Source organism: Dysidea avara, chromosome 2 (assembly GCF_963678975.1).
Source record: "Dysidea avara chromosome 2, odDysAvar1.4, whole genome shotgun sequence".
NCBI classification, from domain to species: Eukaryota; Metazoa; Porifera; class Demospongiae; order Dictyoceratida; family Dysideidae; genus Dysidea; species Dysidea avara.
Window position 1 is genome coordinate 18002340 of NC_089273.1, and position 18703 is coordinate 18021042.

General features: G+C 38.8%; 2 long non-coding RNA genes across 2 annotated transcripts; one reads left to right on the top strand and one right to left on the bottom strand.

The window, feature by feature from the left end:
* Positions 1-4427: 4427 nt before the first annotated feature.
* LOC136246739 (uncharacterized) lies at positions 4428-18253 on the bottom strand. The gene is made up of 3 exons (XR_010696795.1): positions 17959-18253; positions 17801-17904; positions 4428-4686 (listed from the first exon to the last, which is right to left on the bottom strand). It is a non-coding gene; the product is annotated as an uncharacterized lncRNA (long non-coding RNA).
* Positions 5845-7113, top strand: LOC136246740 (uncharacterized). The gene is made up of 4 exons (XR_010696796.1): positions 5845-5938; positions 5988-6018; positions 6411-6627; positions 6683-7113. It is a non-coding gene; the product is annotated as an uncharacterized lncRNA (long non-coding RNA).
* Positions 18254-18703: the final 450 nt, after the last annotated feature.

Below are 18703 nucleotides of genomic sequence, written 5' to 3' on the forward strand. Positions count from 1 at the left end.
TAAGTTATCATTGTGTAATAACCTCCCAGTGCCTACAGCTGTGCAAACAAAATTTGCACCAATTATTCATCTGTTTACTAGCTATCACTGAGTGGGTGTATAAACTTCTGATACCCAAAATTTGCCCTGTTTTGGGCAGCTTTCTTCGAGTGGGTAATAATATCACAGGTGGTAGTATTAGGGAATAGGGTGGGGGGTGGGCTTAATATAGGAGTATAAAATGAAGTAAGAAGACGAATGGAATCCAGAGGCCAAGTTTGGGCTCTCCTTGGCCCTCAAATCACTCTAAATTGACTGAGAACACTATTGGCAAGCTCTCTGTGAAGTCCCAGCTCACTACACACCATTATCACAAAGCCATGGCCATTTAATGGCACCAATCTCCCACTCGTGGCTTTGACAGGGTCGGAAGAAAGCTGCTACAGAAACCAGACTTGCCAGTCCTGAAGGAAGCACAGTGTGGAATATGATAGTGTATTAGACCAGCACTCCATTTCTGGTAAAAACGTAAGTTTGATTTTGTGTGTGTGGAAGCCTGGTTATGTGAAATCCGGTCACATATATGGTGCCTAGAGTGTCTTGTTAATAATATTATCGTTTTGACTTGTTCATTAAATTTGTATATTGTACTTTGTGTGGGAGGATCAAAGCGATGCTGCATATCGTATTCTCTATACAGTACTAATCAAGTACTTAACTGTACTGTATGAGTCATACAGTACAGTTATGCAGCTAATTGGGCAAATACAGTACAGTTATGCGCTTAATTGGGAAAATTACAGTACACTCGGGCAAGTACAGTACAGTTATGCGGTGAATTTATTTGTGGAATGTTACGTAAACAACACACTTTAAATCGCTAAAACCAGCCAAACTATACCTACGAGTTCGTTGTACGGCTAGGAATAGATTGTATAAACATTTACTGATCATCTGATAACAAAGCTTTTAAATACGACTCCACTAAGACAGCACGACTGATCACATGCGTGACATTGTAATCACTAAAACTAGCTAAACTAATCCTATTAGTTCATTCTACGACTAGAAATAGATTAGTTAAACACATACTGATATCCTTATCACTGAAAATCGCAGCGGTTTGAGTACTAGAGAAAATAGCTCCGAGCCAGACGCTTAGGAAGTACAATATAACACTTAAAGCACCGCCTTGCTTGTGTGTACGAAAAATACAGTACTCTGGGGTGTCTCAAGGCAAATACAGCACGAGGTGAAGCCGAGTGCTGTATTAGCCTCTCGACACACACCCTCGTACTGTATTTTCCGTACACACAAGTGGCGGTGCTTTAACTCTAACTTGTGTGTTTATTATGTAGTCTAGCATGTTAGTATTGTAATAAAATTAAGTGTGGTGGGTGTTGCCTGTTTTTGGCTTAGATGCACTGACAGAACATGTGTGTTATCTGTTCCATTCTTACAGTGTATTCAGGGTTTATTTTGGGGGGGCATTTGCCGTCTCTTGCAAACTGTTAGCTAACTCTCCCTTGCAACTATTTCCCTCTCCAAGAATACACACTACTTACTCATAGTAGAGTTTATACAGGTTTACAGTATTATAGGGTGGGAGCCCTTAAAGTGTTCATTGTTCAACCACAAAGTGATGAATCTATTTTATAGGCTAGTCAAGGCTCTAAGAACCCCTGTTCTTGTATAATTGGATTATGTGACTTCCTGTAGCTATATGGTTTGTAAAGGGTAGTTTAGTAGTTCCATCCATGTATTTAAAAGGCAAACAGAGCACTATAATGACATTCATACCTGACCAGACACCAATAACCTGTGTAATTATAGTGAAGTGATCACATGTAACAACAGATTATTGTTCATCACACAAAAAGGAACATACATTTTCATAACTCTTTGGCAAATTTGCTTCCAAATTAAATATCACAACAGGAAAATTTCAAAAATTTACTGAGGGGCATGCTCCCAGACTCCCTAGATGGTTCCATGCTGAGTGTGCTTCACATACACCCCCCCCCCAATAGCAGTGTCAATCTCAAATGCCCCCTCACCCCTTTGCTGAAATTTCAAAAATACACCCTGGTATTTCAAAAATACACCCTGGTATTGTATTAGAATTGTGTTGATAAAGGTCATGTCTCAGTGGTGTCCACACGACATAATATGGTGAGTATTATATTATTATCAAGAATTACCTCTCCACTATTATTAACTCCTGATATTATTGTATATAACATTATTATTATTATTCCATTCTGATTGTGACCAAGGCTACTATGGATCATGTCTCAGTAGTGTCACTAGAATCCACACACGTGGTGAGTGCCACCATAATGTTGTGTGTAACATTCTGTTTGAATACATACTTCACAATTGTGGTGGGACCAGTGGACAGATTATTCGTCAATGACAACATGGGGAGGGTCAATAATTATATAGGGTTAGCCCCTGTACGTTAAGGACCTCTTCATAGTAGTCATTGGTAGTGCTTAGTACACAACCTGTTATGCTCGTGTAGTTGACATTTCAAACTTTCGCCCACTACTTTATTGCTCTTACATACTTATTATTATTCACCTCAATTTTTTTCTAATCAGGATTATCTCCAGGATTGACTATTTCCACTAGGGAAGTGTCAATAAACATTAATAATGCTGGCACTATCCTAGCAGGAATGGCCAAACCTGTTCAGTGACATGGACTGGACTGGCATGTGCAAGTGAGGACAAGACCAGATATCTGCACACATTATGGCAAGTACCAGAATGTTGTGATGTGATGCCACCAAACTAATGCATGCTACAATGACCATTGTCTACAAGTAGAAACATTGGTATCTGCAAAATATACTAAATATGGTGCAAGAGTAACTAGTTCACTTGTCAGAAAACAATTATCTCATACGCAGCTTCATTTGCAGTCTACCATTATCCATCTGGCAACATAACAGGATGACAACCTGTCAAGAATGCAATATCACAGACAACTAACATTGAGTGTGATGGACTGTATAGAATTTGTCTCTATTTGTTGTATAGAATTTGTTTCCCTCTATACGGTATTTATGTTTAGCTCAATTCTGGTGCGGTCGTACACACCAAAATTGTAATTCATGTAATTCTCTGTGATTCACACTTGTAATTCTCTGACCTCTTGTCCACTAAACAGACACCATAATGCTTGTAGTCACACAAAAAGTAGAGTTGCACATTGTACTACTGTTAGGGTAAAATTCCTTGCGAAGAGCAAGGTATACGAAATGTACACAAAGTATATGGCCCAGGATTTTTTTTTTAAACTAAGTGTTTTGGACATTTATATGGAACATGCTGTGTTAATAGTAAAGAGAGCAACAAATTAAAGTGACTGGATCTGCAAAAAAGGGACAAGCCTAAATTTACAGTATAAAGCATTGAATACATTGGGTGAAATACTTGTGTATTATTGTAAAAATTCTGTAAATTTTTTTACCTGTTTCTTAGTGAAGGAAGGGACTAACAATAAAAACCTGGATATCATCTGATTCACCTGCTCAAGAGGAGTTGGAAACTCTTTGTTTCGTTGCAATAGACCCAAGTATACATAAGTTATGAGCATTTGTTTACATCATGTTGAAGCGATTGTATGCGATCGATTTTTCTTCACAAATGTAGCCTTTGTATGCGGTGAGTAAAGGACAAACTTACCCAGTACATGATTCCCCTGTTCATGGCAAACAAAATGGTGAAATTTGTAGCTCTGTACCTCAATCCGTTGGTAAGTTACAACCATTTTTGTAAGCGTATGTAATTTATTTTCCCTATCCTTGCTGTACAAATCGATTTTTCTGTTGTTGCTATTTGTAGGGCTGTAACTCCCAAATCTATTGGCATATGAAGCTGAAACTTTGCCAGTAGGTACACTTGGCTAAGTAGATTATAAATATTTAATAACCAGGAATTCGAAAAATTAATATGTGATTATGTCCTGTTTTCGCAGATCTGGTCACAAATGGTGGAGGGATGGTAGCATAAAACATAACAGGGCTAAAAGGAGAATAAGTCACCCTGAAAATGATATTTAAACCGTTCGCGAGATATGGACACGAACAAAAAGAATGTAAAATAATGGCTGCTTCGTGAAGAAAGGAGAGTCCAGCAGTACAAGGGTTGTTCTGGTCGGCTGATGGGCTTGTTCATCATCGGAGACCTGGGCCAAGGTATGTACATCAATGTTATAAAGGGTTGTTGTAACAGCAGTACATGATTTGGGAGAGAGAAGGGTGAATTCGCAAACACAACAAAAATGCATGTTTTTCATCAAAACAATTCAGGTCTTAAAAGTTGTTAACCACAAACGTATGACACATGCAGAAACCGAACCAACATCAATGGATGATACATCAGACACAGAACTAGTATTAATATATTATTGAATGTGTAATCGTAGCTAACTACTATATAATGATTGTTAATCAATACCTTATTGTAAGTATTGACATTGTAATAAACACTACATAAAGTTAATATTATAAATGATCTCACATGTTTCAGTACCTCATATCTTCCTAACAAGTACATGGGATATATAAGTTTCTGTCACACTGATGGTGCGGGTTGACTGTGCAGTAGCAGAATTATAAGATTCTTAACCATTGGACTTGAAAACCTTTTGTTGAGTTATCAGATTAAATCTGTTCATTCTTGTATTCTTTTGTCAACACTAAAAGAAACACACCTATATACAGCACATACGTTTGGTGATGGGCTACTCTATATAACCCTGAGATCAATAACTATGTTGCAATGAATTTATTACAATACTCTTACGTACTCTATATTACTTTAACAACTATAGCAATGTAAAGTCTTAGTAATAATTATGTTGTTTCAACACAATATGTTATTATGACATTTCTGTTTTTGCTGTGTAGGAAGGAATTGTAATGGAGCCATTATTAAGAGGTAAAGGTATGTGTTTGCTACATACATAAATTGTCCGTTAGCTGTTATACATAGAGGTGTCCATAGTACAAATGTTTCTAATATATTGTATTCAATGACAGTGTGGTGGGGACCATGGCATAGCATCCATGGCATAGGCTTACAAGTGACTCTTTGTATACTTGTATGTTTCACCAATCCATTTCATGCTGTTTTATAAAGGCTGTTGAAATGTAATCTTACCATTTCTCTTATTTTTCTGTGGTAACAATGTAGGGCTGATAACGGAGCCAAGTGTTAGCTGAAACTTGAAAAGCAGATACTGGCTGTATATAACACCACAGATTAAACATTTGATTAAATAGTTCTGCAATTGATATAAAGAACCACAGAAGCCATAAATGTAACAAATACTAATACTCTGTCAGTACTCGTTAAGGATTTTGGTACTCGGATAGTAAAATTGGTACTCAACTACTTGTTAAGATCACATGACCCCGCTCACATGATGTATTTGTCATCAGGGAGTGACACAATGAAGGCTGTAGAGTTTGATTGGCAATACTTTTTGTCAGGGACACTAACATCAGTACTTTAATACAGTGTGTGTATCATTGTGTACTTGTAAAACTGTAAACTGTTCAAGGTTGGTATAAAACATGTCCAATGAGTATGACTACAAGTAGCTAGTATTCGTGAGTACTTGATCATTAACTCTAGAGAGTACTTGAATACTAAAAAACCATGATTGTTTCAGCCCTATTGAGAATCAACTATTTATTGTATTAAGAATCAACTAAACATTGTAGCTAGATACAGGTCCTGCCCTTTGTGCAGTTACCAGCCACCTGTGAATATTCTTATGAGGGACATAATTTATACCATTCACAACTGTCATTTTAACAATTAGTGAAACGGAGGTAAGTTGTGATATTTGTAGCTCTGATGGTGTAATGGTAAGCATTGGACTATTAACGTTACTGTTATTGTTACAGTATAACTAACTCAGCACTGATATACAGACAATACCAGTAAGCAAATATGAAATGCAGTATCTTTCAACAGCTTTATCTCTCACAGCAGGCAAAGATGCAATCAGTTTTTGATTATGGTAAGTAGCTAGTCCGTATTGCTTTTGTTACGGTCATACAGATACACATCTGCACAATGTCATGCTGCTATTGCTGACGATCTCATGCTGGTATTGCTGATGTATAACATGCTTTATTTTGCATACCAATAAACTATGATCGAAGTTAATTTAGCTTGCTACTTGTGGTTATCAGGTTGATGCTATATATTAAGTTTGTGCAAATTAGGCAATAGGTATGGCTAGGTTTATTAGTATAAATGCATTTACAACCACACCAAATCACCTATGGTTTTAGGCCAATCCTGTCCAAATCATATTCTACAATCAATAAGTCACTAGTATTATGATCCCCAGCCAAAATTAGTCAAATATACTTTTCTTCGACATTGATCTTTTCCATCCACACACAGTGTCTAATTGGGAGTGTCCAGAGTACCTCCACCACCATCCCCATAGCCAAGTGATGCTGACCAACGCAGTTCAGTACTATGGTGGTGTACCTCGAGGATCTACCCCAATTCAATCGACATCAATAGAATGCCAATCCAAGCACTCAGTTGAGTGCACTACTGGCATCCCTGTTGATTTAAAGCAGATGACCATGTCTCAGTCTGCTATTACTAAGAGGTACTTAAATTGAGTAGCTATATTAATTGCTGAATTACCACACTATTGTCCACAGTAAGTCTTACGTCTGTGACTATAGTGGATGTGGAAAGAGATTCAAACGATCAGAGCACCTAATAAGACACTCAAGAAAACACACTGGAATCCGACCATATGATTGTGATGTCTGCAAAAGAAGGTTTTCCCATAGTGACCACCTTAAAACCCACATGCGCAGTCATACTGGGGGAAAGCCATTTTGCTGCGATTGGTCCTACTGTCATAAACGATTTGCCAGATCAGATAAACTTCGCAAACACCTAGCAACGCACAAGAAACACCAGAACAAAGTTCTAACAAAATAGCAAACTTGTTAGGTGTATGCTATATATACTATATATCATTACTATATCACAATAACATTTGTAGTAACTATACACGAACCCTTTATATATATACATAAGCTGGATATGCAGAACTGGCTATATACATATGCATACCAAACTTTTATGTGTTGCAACTGTTGCCTAGAGACATCACCTTCATATACAATGCTGCACATATATAAGACCTACAGTAGCTAGCTGGCGGTAACTTTAATCAGCAATGTCATCTTGTTTCCTATCCTTGACAAATAACTACTGTGACTGCTTTATTAGAGTAATTGACTGCTCTATTAGAGTATCTCAATTTTTTCTATTTACAATAAGAAAATCATGAGGGCGCTCTAGCCCCCCACCCCTGGGTTGCTACGTCTATTGCCTATGGCCACTCTGTAGAGTTCCTATGGATACATATACATGAAATTTACAAGAAGAAAACATCCTGACCGCCTGGCAGACTCCTGTAAGCATTAATCAGATGGCTGCAGGTTTGAGGCTGCCCAGGTCCAGTCATGGATTTTTTCTCCTTTCTCCACCTTTTCAAACACACTTTATGTAACAACTTCAAACAGGCTGTAGTCCTACAGATCTTCGCTGTAAAGCCTTAATAATAATTAAATAAATAAAAGATTCCAACACCTACCTATTAAATTGTACATAACATTGTTAGTAACATCTAAGCAAAGAATAAAAAAATAATAAAAATAAGAGAGTATCCTATTGAAATATACTCCTGAGTCAAGTGATGATGCAACAAGCTGTGTTCAAACATGAGCCTACGACACCTTAGTCTGGTGCTGCCCGCCCCTTTGCAAAAAAAATTGCAAAGGGGCAGACAGTGCCAGACTAACGAATATTCTCATAGACTAAAGAAGCTATATACCAGTACCACATTATTAACTCATGCTTACCCAAATAAATAAGTGAAATAATGCTAAAACTCTATTATTTTATATGCATACGCAAATACTAAAGAACAAAAAATAGGTGCGCTTGATTTTGAACCACCATCATGTGTGCATAACTTAAGTTTGCAGACATTGTATCACAGAGGTGAAACCCACATAATCAGCCAGATTATCTGTGTATATCTCAAAGGAGGTATGGTACTGCTCAAATGTAATGTCGCTTGATAGACTATGACAGCACCTGCCCCTTTGCATAGAGAGGAAGGGTCTGGTCACTCTAGCACTACAGAGTTGTAACAGTGGAACATAATCCGACAATGATGTCACAATGATGTCACAAGAATGGCACGTTCAACACCCACACAAAGTAAGTAGTTTGTGAGATAGATTAATGAACGGCTGCTAACACACCCCATATTAATTAGGCAGCTTTACGAGTACATAATTCTAACAACAAGGCCCTTTCACTACCTCCATATTTTAAAGAGCATCGTATTGGTGACACAATCATATCACATCTTCACATGACAAACTCTTTCACGCATTACATAACTCTATAGTATATTATGGCAACTCCAGGAAAATATTCAGTAATTATCAACAATGCAATCTGATTGGTGTCACCTGTTTTAGGTAACACACTACAAATTTTGAATGCTACAGTGACCAGACCCTTCCTTTCTATGTAAAAGGGTAGGTGCTGCCAGACTAGCACTTGGCACTACTTTTATTTGTACTGTTAAACATAATAATGATGATAATATTGTCTTATTTTGTCCAGGACTTACTATCTAGTGTTGTGGGTGCTGGCATTAACTATATACAGCTATGTGGCTAAAGAACATTCTAGGTAGTACTCACCACCATTAGAGCTGGTATGATAGTCTTAGGCTGAGGGTAACCATAGCGCTTCGCGTCCATATAGTATCTTCTTTCGGATATCTATGAGTATACGGGTATCTACCTCTTAAATGGGTTGAACATGAAGCGCATCTTTTAGTGTACAAAATTATAACCCAGGAAGGTGTGTCAAAAAAAAGATACTGAAAGTCATAACAATTTTTTTTTCGTGGCCAATGGAACATTATTGGAATAGACATTGTAAAAATCGTCTGTGTTGGTGAAGCTCAAGCTACAACAAACAATAGTTTCGATCTAAGTGATAGCAAGGAACATGATTATAATACCTGATATTATGTATAGGGAAGTGGGTATAGTGTGTAATAGTTTTGTATAGTAATCTGCAGAGGGTCTAAATTTAGCTCACAATGTTGTGTGTATGTTACAATAAGCACAGCACTGGCTACTCGAAATGTTCATGGATTATAATGGCACTGCAAAGGTCATGTTATTATGATGTGTTGTGTAGGACTAGGGCAGGCTACACATAGAATTCCTATAGTTGTCAATGGCCAAGTATAATACAGAACGTCAAACTTTTTATTCAGGCACATGACACTTTGTTTCTGCCTATGGCTGAACCTTCCAAATCTAACGACACTTTGTAGCAAAGCTGTGGTTTGTCAGGTAGCTGGCCTCCTAGAGTTCTGGTACTAACTAACACACTATTATGAACCAGAATTTTGTTTGATGCACTCTACCAATGGAATATGGGTGCATGGCCTTTGTTCCCTCCTGGCTCAACCCAATTTGGCCCGATCACAATTGAACTACAGGTGTATTGGATGAGTCACAGATGGTCAATCCCTACTGGGAGGCCATTTGAGGGCTCTACTTAGCCCTTCTCTTTGGACTCAGATCTGCTCCCAAAACTTCACTGCTGTGTTACTGTATAAAGGTAACCTCAGCTGTCAAATGACCACTAATAATAAGTATTGATTTGTGGTCTAACAACACATAACGACTCACAAGTAATCTACTGAGACAACATAATTACGCAATTTCTTCATTTGAGAAGTTGAAAATTGGCCACGAATAATTGACCTGATTTGCACAATTTTGAGAAAATCAGTACAATACATGCCATTCCATAGAAGAACAAGTCTGTTAGCAAAACGTTTGTCTAAAGATACTTATGTATAAGCATCCAGTCCATTACAAATCCCTCTGTGCAGACTGTGATGATGCTAATTTGAGTTTCAACAATAGGTGGACTAAAGCTATTTTGATATTTAGGTTACAGGTCAAATAGGACTATACCACAGGTAACATTATGAGTGCACCCATACAAGTTGATCATGAGCAAGGCTCTTTGATTGGCCTTGCCTTAGACCCTTAGAGACTGTAACAGTGATAACTATAGTTTCCATAGACTTGGCAATAGTGTTGCCAATATTGTCATCCAGTTAACATCCTATGGTTTCCAATAAGGGAGCGGGGGTGAATTACTCCCACTGAAGGGGGGGTGAACTGCATATTTGGATTCTGCCAATGAGAGTTACGGATTCAAGCATATGAAGGGACTTTGAGAAATTAGTAGGCAAGTCACTACATGACCTGTGTAAAGAAGTGCTGGTGATTGAAAAGCGCATTTTGAAAGGTGGTTCATGTACAGTTCTCTCCACCACTGGGGGGCAGCCGCATGATGGCTATGTGAATGCCAACATTTTAGTTTGCATGTGTTAATCTGAAGATCAACCAGTATGGTACCTTCCTCCCACTCAGCCATCTACATCAGAATACTGACTCGGCCGTCTACATCAGAATACTGAGTAGGGATAACCCCAACTTGTGCTGCATCCCAATGTGCCTAGATAATGGAGAAAAATTAATGTGTACTGGAGAATGCGTGAAGCTATGTGTGCTAGAAAGGAGAAGGGCAGAACAAAAAGTGAGTGGGAGGTTCTTGACTTGTGTCCTGTCCATTGCGGACAATTTGCAGTAAGTCCCATTCTGAGTGGCTTGATGACATGATCCATTTGCTTGTCCACAATACTGTGAACACAACCCAGGATCAGGTTCGGGAGCTTGTCCAGAATAATGACAAGCAAAAAAAAAATCATAGCATTGATACTGCAACAAAATTCCAGCCATCACTAAGTTAATTGTACAAGTATATGGATCAATACTGTTAACCTAGCTTTCATGACTGATAAATACTGCACATTGACACTATTGCTGGATGAAGTCTTAATTCAGACCTTAATTTAATTTTTGAGGTGTCAAGGACAGATGTCCTTACATTTATAACAATTGTAAGGACATCAAATTAAATTGTAAGGACGTGAGCTAGGACTACATTAAGGAATTAGTACTATACTGTATACAACACTGCTAGAATTCACTACATATGCATTGTTAGTAACATCACATTCAAATGTATGTCTCTCTAATTCTGTATGGTTGTACATAAAGATGTTGTGCTGCATGAAGTGTATCCAAGTTATTTAGGTACAGATTTTCAAGCTGCAGATGTTTGTATCCAAGTTGTGGTACAAATGAGAAGATTTCAAGTCAGTGCAACCAAGATATATTCTTGTATTTTTTTTAAATTTTACATTTTTAAAAATTTTGTGATGATTTGTAAAAATGTATTGTACAACATACGATATCAATAATCAAAGGTGTATTGTACATACAGTATGGTCAGTTGTGTATATACAACATCATTTACATGCAAGTCTTCATAATGACTCCAGCCACTCTTCCCAGTCATCCAAGTTCAACTGAGGTTCGTCTTCTGCTTCATCATCTGAATCAAGGGAAATTACTGAAGAGTGGGCTGCAGATGATGGTCTTCTAGATGAACGACTAGTTCTACGAGTTTTCTCATTCCACCACAACTGCACAGCACCTGTTGCATCCCATTGGTTGGGAGGTGGCCCTTCAAGACGGATGCGTAACAAGTTATCTAGCCTTTGTTCATTGAGGGAAGACCTCTTGTTGGTTTTCAATATCTTCATCTGCGAGAAGCATCTTTCCAGATGTCCATTGGATACTGGAATGATGAACAGCATTTCAATTAGGGAAAGGATATTGCTCCACCTAATGGAATCACTATTGTTAAACAACTTCCACCAAACTTTTCGGTAATTTTCAGTCAAATTTAAATATGCTTTTCCATAGTCGACCATGTCATCCCACTCTTGCTGTAATAAGGTGCAATCAACATTCGCATGATCTAGCGGTACAGAAAACCTTCTGGTAAAGTAGGCTAAGGCATCATATCCAAACAAAGCATCATCGGTCTTTTCCCATCCATGTGTGGCAAGAAGTTTTACTGTGTGAGTAAACAATTCCACATTCTGGCATTTAAATCTTCTTGTCAGGCATTGTAGAATAGAGTCAACAAATTTCTGGAAATTGTTTTTTAGAAACTGCAAACCTTCTCGGTGGTTGGTCAGCTCCACACCCTGGTAAGTTGTTTTACCTTCGTCTTCACGCAACCTGAGCAAAATCTTTTCAACTGTTGGAAGCTTTTCAAAGCTTTGTGTCTTCAGTTTTTCAACATTTTTAGATGTATGTAAAAAGCCTTCAATTGCTCTGACAAGACATAATTCACTGTCTTGCAGCACTTTACATAATATTGCAGGTGATTTTAAAATATCATGAAACACAGCACATCCAAACAGAATTCTACTTTTTCTCCATCGCAATACATAACCTTTTAGTTTAGGCCTGTCCGTAGCCTTTGTTGTTTTGTCCTGGCTCAGTGACGTCAAATGGTTGAGGTATGCTCCATATCGTTCAATAAAACGATTAAGTGCTGAAACTTTGTGAGCAATGAATCTTGTGCCACAAGCTCGAATTGGACGATTTCCACCTTCAACTGAGAATTCTGAGTCACCAAAACAGGCCTGCATTTCTGTAATTACTTCATCAAGTTCCCTACACTTCTTAGGGGATTTGGTGTATAAATAATACACCTGCATAAGCATTTCATTTATTTCATCAAAAAGAGTGCCCCGTAAGGCATCTTTCAAGGCCAATTCTAATCGATGAGCCACACACCAGGTTGTAACAAGCCATGGCCTATCCACTTCAAGCTTTCCCCTTAATCCTCCATCACCAAGGTTGACATTAGCACCATCACATCCAAATCCTAGCAATTTTTCAGTTTGTCCAACATCCATGTACGAAAGAGCTCGGGTTACACACTCGGCTAATCCAATAGCAGTAGTACTCTTTGGCTGTCGAACGCACAAAAAATTGTTTCTCACATGAACTGTGCCATCACTGTCACTAACATCCAGGTAAGTTGACAAAAATATTTCCTCCTCAATATTAGCAGCATCAGTACTGCCATCCATCTGTAAACTAAAAAAATTGCGGCTCTGTAGTGCTTCACTCAAATTTAGCCTTAAATTCTCAGCTATGAAATCTACAAAAGTAGAACAAGCCATGTTGGTTTTGTAGCCTTCCCCCAAATCCACTCCTTGCCGTTCTAATAAATTACAGAGGCTAGTCATCTTATGAAAAGCAAGGCCTTCCTTAGCTATCGTGTACGCTACTTCAAATTTTCTCACCATTTTCTGCTCAGCAGCGCTATCCATCCTCGAAAGAGCTCTGACAATAGGGGCTTCACTAATACTCGAAGACGCGGTCTTTTGGCGATAAAGTGACATTGCTTTACAATGCATATCAGTCTTTGCATGGTCTTTAAAGTTCGAGCACCGAAGGTTTGTAGCTCCCATCACAAACGAGGCACTGTAGTTCCTCAATCCTCGCAGTCTATCATCGAATTCTTGGCAAATGGAGCACGATAAGCTCGCCACATGGTCGGCATCGTTTTCGCACTTCTTAAATTTCAGCCATGTCATCGTCTGTATCGATCTATCGTTCTCTCTTATCCATTTATGCACTGTAGATACGGAAACGGAACGTTTCGCCAAAGGAGCAGAGCTAGAATTAGCTGGCCTCTTACGTCCGGACATTTTCGTCCGTGCACCACACAAAGTCCGCGGACATTTCCATTATTGTCCGGAAATTGTCCGTTGACCGTATGTTATTTTAAGCCCTGTAATTGACCACATTCATTCTCTCTGAGACTCAAGGTCCAGCTGAGGTCACACACCAGGTTTTTTTCAGTCTCACATGGCCATTGCAAGTGCAGGCCCGACTGGACAGCAGCCGCATCGAGTGCAAGCCACACACATCAGAAACAGTTTCTAATTGGTGCTCATTATCATAATCATGTGAATTTGAAATTTAAATTTGGTTTGGAGAGATTTGTTATTTTATAGGAACAGAATGTGGTAAGTTCGCTGCTATCTTACAACTCATTGCTATATTCATTGATTTAAGCAGACATGTTGAAGAATAGGGGACATGGAAGACACCACAGCAATTAGCCATGTGAAGTGCCTCCTGGTCTGGAGTCTTTTCCGATACCACTAGCACTGCTGAGGATGATTCGTCCGGTGTTGGGGACATACCTAGCCAAGAAATTAGCAAGCTTACCTCCAGGATAACCTTTCTGAAAAAGTACACTAGAAAGGTTGCAAACAGCGTGAAGGCATTGACTGACATGTATGAGGATCATGATTCGGAAATTAAGAGACTCAACAATGAAGTGGAGAAACTTAAAGCAGACATGAAGCTAGTGAAAAAATGATGAGCTGCCAAAACATGACCTGTACCGTGATGATGTGCACTATAATACTGAACTATTTTTGTTGTCTTGCTAGGGTTCCAGTCAGAGGCGGCAGAGACACTATATTTAGGGGGGTCTAGTTTGATGATGCCATGGCCTAGTTGTAAGTTGAAGACAAAAAAAAAGGTCATTACCTGCTGGCAATAGCTGCCCTCTACCAACTAGACTATAGCTCTCTATTTATTACTACATACGTAGCTTGCTACATTGTTCCTCAAAGAATACTGTGACTGCTCTATTAGAGTATCTTGGTCTTGACTGCTCTATTAGAGTAACTTGATCTTGACTGCTCTATTAGAATACCTCGAATAGTGCTATTAGATAATTTTAGGGGGGCTAAGCCCCCCCCCCCCAAATTTATTTCACAGGGGCTGCAGCTCCCCTTGTCCTCCCTTCTCCGCCACCCCTTACTTTAGTACCTTGTTTCTGTTTCATGGAGCAAACTTGAGCTACATGTGTTCATTTATGTTACAGTAAAATGTAACTTTACCATCGCCGTTTTTTAAGCTTGAACAGCCTTCTTGCTTGATAACATGGGTGTATATATTTAAGTAGAAAACAACGTATACCTTGATGAATGCCACAGTTCATGATGAATAGAGTGGCACAAGTCCCAACTACATAGCTCATCGCACTTGCCTTAAAAACAGGCCTTAAAATATTAGGACCTGCAAATTGCTCAACTAGACTCACAAATTACTGAATTAATTCAAACACTTGAGGAACTTCAGGAAGTTATACTTAAAATTGAAGACCTGCAAGAGAAAATTCTTGAGAAGATCCATCACATTGATAAGTTCATACAACTCAAAACTAGTATGCCTTTGGCCCCTTCTTCACCACCAGCAGTTGTACCTCTACCTCCTCCATCTAATACGTCAACTTCAGCAACTGAGTCATACCAAAGTATAATGACTTCTGGTTCAAGCACAGGAAATCTCAGTGAATCTACAACTGTTACCGCAAGTGGAACATCACTAGTAGTTGCAGTATTACCCCCCTACCCTTCCACCGCCACATGGAGTAGAGACCAGTAGTGTAACCAACTCCCATCCTCAAGCTACAAGTAGACTCACACTGCCAGTATTTTCTGGTAACCCTCTATCCTGGCAGACATTTTGGGACTCATTTAGTGCAGCTGTAGGCAGTAGCCCTACCCTACCTTTGGTGCTATTCAGAAGTTCAACTACCTACGGGTTCAGCTCCATGAAGATGCAGCCAGGAGCATTGCTGGTTTCCCTTTGACAGAAGCTAACTACTCACAGTCAGTTTCCCTTCTCAAGGAGTGTTTTGGTCAACCCAACAGGCTTGTGAATGTGCACATGCAGGCATTCCTGGAGCTTCCAGGCCCAACCAATGAACTCTTTAGCTTGTGCTTATTCTATGACACTATAGAAACACACATCAGAGGACTGTCAGCACTTAATGTACCCAAGGGATCGTACAGTACCCTCTTAGTTCCAATCATTTTAGGGAAACTGTCAGCAGCGACACGTAAGATCGAGTTTAGCAAGGGAGCACACCAATTTAGAATGGTCAGTAGATGAGCTGTTAGCAAGGAGATCAGAGTGTTTGAGACTGGGTTTTATACCAGTGATGCTTCATTTAACACATCTAGAAGTTCTGTCTCTACTGCATAATTTCTTACTGGAATCAAAGGAGCACGATCCAATACCCCCTTCTCTGGTAAGAAGAAACAACTTTGTGTGTGTGCGTGTGTGTGTGTGTGTGTGTGTGTGTGTGTGTGTGTGTGTGTGTGTGTGTGTGTGTGTGTGTGTGTGTGTGTGTGTGTGTGTGTGTGTGTGTGTGTGTGTGTGTGTGCATTGTAAGGGAGACTACTCTCCCAGTGTATGTGATGTGGTACCTGATTATCAGAAGAGGTTAGATATAATTAGAAGGGGAAATCTCTGTTTCAATTGTTTGGGAAACCATAAAGTATCCCACTGCAACTCCAAGTTTCATTGCAAGCAGTCCAAACATAAACACATTACATTAGTTTGTGTAAGGCTCCAACTGATAAACGCAAACAAGGTGACAAGTGTGATAATGAAGGAAAGTCAAGAACCACTTAAACATCATCACAGACAAGTATGACAATGGCCCCACTATTGCATAATTCACATTCTAATAAGTGCCCACCTACTGTCAACAATAATTTACTCAAAACAGTTATAGCTCCAATCAATGCTAATGGATTACGCATTCAGGGCAACATTCTATTTGATGATGGCTCACAATGCTTGTTCATAACAGAGAAGGTAGCCACAAATCTCAATTTGAAACCATCGATCCATTAGTGAACACATAACAGTTGCACCATTTGGAGCAGAGTACACATCATCCCAGTGCCTATCAGTAGCCTGTGTATACATTGAAACTTGAAAAAAATACCAATATCTGTTCTGATCATGCCATTCATTGCAGCACCACTACAAAACTCTGTGTGTGCTTCTATCAATAACTTGCAACACTTACAGGGATTGAAATTGGTCCACCCAATTACCAATGACAACAACTTTCAAATATCTCTGTTAATTGGCGCAGATTTTTATTAGAGATTCGTTGAAGATAAAATTGTGCAAGGGGATGGACCAACTACTGTATTTAAGCTGGGCTACCTCTTGTCTGGGCCTATTCATCAGGTGACACCACAATGCACCACCACCAATGCCTTTCATGTTGCCGTCACTGATTTTGGTCCTTGGAAGAAACTGGCACGATTCAGCAGAATATAGAGGACACCGATAAAGCATTTCTTTACCAATACCAAACAACTACGTAGTATTAGCCAGGCTATTCACATACACAGCAAGATTTCCGTGGAAGTCAAACCATCCCTTCTTCCCTCAAACTTCACAGAATGTGAAAGGCACACACGGAATCTATGTAAATCAAAACATTTGATTTCTAGTTTATGGTCCACCTGTTGTCTACAAATAGGTCACTGTCACACGCAGATGGAAGTGTTACAAGACACAGCACATATCAGATGTTAAGCTGTTTAGGATGAAACTCTACTTCACACTCACGTACATAACTGTCTGTTACAAGCAGTGTATCAAGTGTAAGTGTGTAGAATTCTCACAACACAACCTGTAGATCTGCACTCTTTAAATACAATAAATTAAATGATGGTTTAAAGATATTTGCAATTAAATATTTGAATTCTCAATTCTAGTATTCCTTTATGCATTAACTAAAATTTTCTGGGGGTCAGGAAACACTAGACCACAGCTACTATGTGAGACAAGTACCACTGAACATTTCATTTCTCAGTTAACACCTGACACTGACACACACTGACAGACACACACTACAGACACACACTACACACACAATACATTACTGACCTTCATATTATTGGTTGCCAGCAAAATGAGCAAATCCAAGGAAGTTAAATGTTTCCAGGTTGAGACATTTCTTTCCATTCACTACAATATCAGTACCAGGTGCCCTGTATGGTAGCACTATAGTACACCATATCACCAGTGACCACTACACTACTCACCTTGTTACTATGGGGACATCATCCACACTGTGATCACCTGGGTAACCCTTGGGTATGACGGCTCTGGCTGCCACTCTGTTATCAACAATTGTGACAAAACCTCTTTCAATTGGAGAATGAAAAAAGACACACACAAACACAGAGTTAGCAGACATTATGGGTTGAGGTGAATGTGTGAAATTGCAAGTTTATAAATAGGAAGCCACTAACCCAAATCTTTTAGGGACATGTAATTCAATACCCAAGCAACCCAACATATTTCAATAAATACATGTAGTTCATTATTAGGAGAACTAGTGTAAGCTAACAATACTCTTGTAACATTCTCGACTATTCCATTACTTAAAACCAAATTTTTCACAGTGCTTGCTAACTAACGGATTATCTTTTACCACAGACATTTCAAATTTATAAAATTTGAAACACCAGAGAAGAATGTTTTACTAGATAAAATACCTTCATCATAATATTAGCTGCATAGCAGAAAATATCTAAGGGGAATATTTTCATGCTTTTCACAGATTGACTCCAGTCTACACAAATTTTTAGGGAAATTTTTTATTCTTCAGGATCTGTAACACACAAACAATGCCATTTTGACCAAACTGCATATTTTGAGTGGAAAATATAGTGGTCCGCAAAATATCCCCCCCTTGAAAATATCCCACTATGGTACTGTATCTAAGTACAAGACAAATATTGATTTTTTTTTTGGTAAATTAGACAGGTCTATACTGGTATTTTT